At 36.5% G+C, this 4,159-nt stretch overlaps 1 non-coding gene across 1 annotated transcript; it reads left to right on the forward strand.

The window, feature by feature from the left end:
* The first annotated feature begins 3,453 nt into the window (after positions 1–3,453).
* On the forward strand, positions 3,454–3,526 carry Trnav-cac. Its single transcript has one exon. It is a non-coding gene; the product is annotated as a tRNA-Val (tRNA).
* The last annotated feature ends 633 nt before the right edge of the window (positions 3,527–4,159 follow it).

Here is a 4,159-nt window from a genome sequence, read left to right on the forward strand (position 1 = left end):
CATTTTGATTTCATTAATTATAATATTATATTATCAGAAAAAAGTGAAACTATAAACAAGAAATTTCAATGATATAATTAAAATAAGACATTGCAATATTTCCACTGAGTTTTCATCATACAAGATAATTATAAAGTTCAATGGGCTTGCTGAGACTGGCTACAACCCGGGTTCCTACTGACTATTACGTGATAAAATGATCGTATTGCATCACTCCTTAAATCAGCCTCTGACTGCCTCGATCGCAGGAACGCGGAACAAAGTGAGAGCCAAGCATTGAATTCCTGGTGGTGTTGGCCCGGTCATTGTCTCATGACCTGGAGGGAAGCTCCCAAGTGGGGTGCACCAAGGCTTGCTTCCTTCCTCGCGGAATGGGAAGGGCTACACTACAAGGGCCCCTTCTCACTCACCCTCACGGGGGCCACCCACCTCAGTGAGAGGGGGCCCCCACGGAGCACGCACGGGTCACGTAAACGAATCACGCCCACGCACGCGCGGGCATTTCGTCTCGGAGAGGCAGGCGTGCGATGCCCCGGGAGTCACGAAAACATCGTAGGGTGAGGAGGAGGCATCGTTCGAGGTGTGTGTATGTATGTATACACGAAAGAATGCCTCGTGAGCAAGTACTACGTACTCCCGGTATACTGAGTTTGGAAAAACCAGCAGCAGCATCAAAGTATTCGCCGGTTAATTGGGAAAAAAGAGCAATAGGGTGGTTTCCTATTATTTTCTATTGCCTAAATCGAAAGATTATTACTCCTGGGGAGCGCATTTCACGCTCTTAGATTTTCGAATGACGATATCTATTTTTCGCGATTAAATGAAAAGTGAAAATTTTTAAGCGCGCGAAAACGCGACGGGTAAGTATGATTGCCGGGAAAACTCCGTGTGACGTCGTTCTGGTTCCCGCTGCCGCAAGTGAGGTGACCTTGGGGCGAGGCTCTGAGCGCTGTTACGACTCAGGATGCTAGCAGGTAGCAGAGTAACATGCTAGCTGGTAGCGCTTGGCTTAAATATGGATTATTACTACCTTATCAAACGAAGGAAACTTTCCGACCATAGTCTGTTTTAACAGGTGATTAAGACATATATCCCTGAGCTCTGTGCCTCGTGCATGCATTGGTAATCTCAGACGATGTAAAACTCCTATCTACTCGTACAGAAACTAGGTCCCTGTGACGTCACGTGGAGTGGCATCGCATTGGCGCCAATCTGGCCTTTTTCAACTGCGGTTAAAATTGACCATTGCCATTCGTCTAAACTGGTATTTCTAAAACCAAATAATTTGTATATTATGAATGCACTAATGGTGGGTAACGAATCGCAATCAATGCCTTTCGTTTTCTTTGATGAAGGAAACTACCCTATTGGGACAAATGAACAATTAATTAAGCGTAGGGGGTATTTAGCGTGATATTCCAATTTCCATACGTCAATGGCGGCTCTCATACAAAACTAGCGATTTTATTTTTTTTTCCTCTCCTATTTACTTATTCATTTGTTAATGTACCACCGAAAAAAACACGCAATTGGCCTTTCACATCGAGGTGTTTAACTTAACGATCAAGCCTTAACTTAACGATCCTTGCCCCGTATAGAGCCAACCTAATTAGGCAGGACTCAAACCCGAGACAACTTGTTTGGCAGGCACGGACTCTAACCCCTTCGCAAAGATGCCGGCAATTTATACATATTTCTTGAAGTTTACGTCATTAATAATTTTAAAATATTTGTGACCTTTCGGGAATATATTTTCCATTTTCAAGGCTTAATGTATGAAAAAAACTATAAAGGTAATAAAAGTTGATCAAATTTTAAAAATTATTTCAATTATCCAATAAAAGTTATTAACAAATGGACTAAAAAAATTAAGAAAATTGATGTGTTATAACTTTTATATAATTTCTTTATCATTGGTTGCTATGTTACAGTATATTTGATTTAATATATTTTATTAATTTTCTTTTTAAATTTAAAATCTACTCGTGTTGAAAAAATTGATATTTTTGCAGCGTAAAATTAATTTTTAGCGGGGAGGCTAACCTTAGAGATTAGGGGCAAGAGTTTCTAGCTCAGATGCTTCAATTACTAGCACAGGGTTTGTTCTATTATAAATTTTATCGCAAAAATTAGCATTACTATTTTGAAACGCGCAGGGTAATAATTTGTTTCATGGGCTTTTAATGCGTCTTATAATATTTTTAATGTTAAACCGAATATCATTGAAGAATATATTTTTGGATGAACAATAACATGATTTACGACCACCTAGAAAAAAATCAAAATGACATACGGTGGCATCTAGTTTAACAATCTCGATAATAGCCTAAGCATGATGAAATTATTTATAAAATATTAAGCCCAAAATATAACCCAAATTTTAATTCCATTTGTCGATTTAATATGAAACGCAGCTCACTGCAATCAAGCTACACAGACATTTTAGGCAAAAGGAAATTATTAACAATAATTGAAGGTTTATTTATTATAGAATACCTAACTTTGCCTTAGTATAGCTTTCCTTTGCCTATAGTTGGTATCTCCGTCGTTAAGGGGTTACGTCAGAAAAAGTCATAGAAAAAAAGAAGAATGTTAAACACCAATTTTACAATTTTAGCTTTAATATATTTAGAACAGTGTAATACCTTTTGTTTGATACATTAAGAACTAAAAACAGAAGTTTAAGTGGCATTTGGCGACGACGTGTACTTACTCATCGAAAACTTTACCTGATACATCCTGTATCCGAGCAGCTTATAGCCGAACGAAACATTTATTATCTACGGAAAAACTCAACTTGCATTGCAGGACCTCGTAAAATAAAATTTTTAAGCACTAAATGCAAATTAAAAATTTTAGACCTGCTATATTACGAGTAGGAGAACGAGTTCAACTGGAAAATTGAAATTATATTCAAAGAGTCATTTTCTTAAATAGGTAAAAAAATTGACAAACAATAACCATCCAATGATATCATATCGGTTTAGATTTGTGTTATTATTGAGATATAAGAGTCGTACAAGATGATGCCGAAAGAGAATGTATTTCAAATACACCGCATAACACGCACAGTCCGCCAGAACAACCCCTTCCTCAAAGCATTATTGATTATTATAGACGAAACTGCGTCTAACTCCAACTGAATACCAATATTATCATGTTTTCCATCATATACGACAAGAAATAAATGGTAAAACTGATTGCAAAAACGGCATGCGTTCGAGAAACTAGCTATAATTCCATAACAAAACGCGTGATCAGGCTTCTCATAGACCAAGTCCCAGTATATATGGGTCAGTCATACAATAAACTAAACAATATGACCGATGAAACAATTAATATTTATTAGGCGAGACAAAACAAGTCAATATAATATAATTCTCTCCAGCAACGGAGGTGAACGCATAACAAAGCTTGGGACTTATAGCAAAAATTTCACTCATTCCCTCAGCGGTTTCCGTAGTGTAGTGGTTATCACGTGCGCCTCACACGCGCAAGGTCCCCGGTTCGATCCCGGGCGGAAACACATTTTTGCATTATTTTTTCCCTATAAAGATGATGGAATGGCATAATAATTTTTGGGTAACGCATTCAAATACGGCTGAAAATGTGTCTAATATTAAGTTATCAATTTTTCCTGAAAAAAATCGCTAGCGTTCATTGATCAATGTACTCATGATTTGAACGCGAAGAGGAAAATATATCTGCCTACGATCCATGAATTACTTAGTTGGAATATAAAAGGTGTTGCAACTTATAAACTATTCCATAGATGGTAAAGAAAAATTCTCATATAGAATTAGTATTCTCAAATCTTAATCCTCCCAGAATTGTAGTTAGTATCGCAATATAAAGTATGTAAATGATACCGCACTTTTGTCAACGAGGACCTAAAGAAATCATTGAATGCATAAGAATAAAGTACGTAATATCATTTCAACTATCATCAATGGAGGTAACAAATTTTTAATTAAAGAGTACCTACTCAAATTAATGGAGAATCACGAATTTTTAAGTTTGAAATAGAAGTCGCACAATATACGCCAGGAATTATAGTATATGTGTTATCTTTGTTTTAATTTTAATTTGAAAAAATATCTAGATATAATATTATATAGCATGGTTTACAAAATTTTAAGATTAAAGGAAACCAAAGGTG

The sequence above is a fragment of the Ischnura elegans genome, chromosome 7 (genome assembly GCF_921293095.1).
Source record: "Ischnura elegans chromosome 7, ioIscEleg1.1, whole genome shotgun sequence".
Taxonomy (NCBI): Eukaryota; Metazoa; Arthropoda; class Insecta; order Odonata; family Coenagrionidae; genus Ischnura; species Ischnura elegans.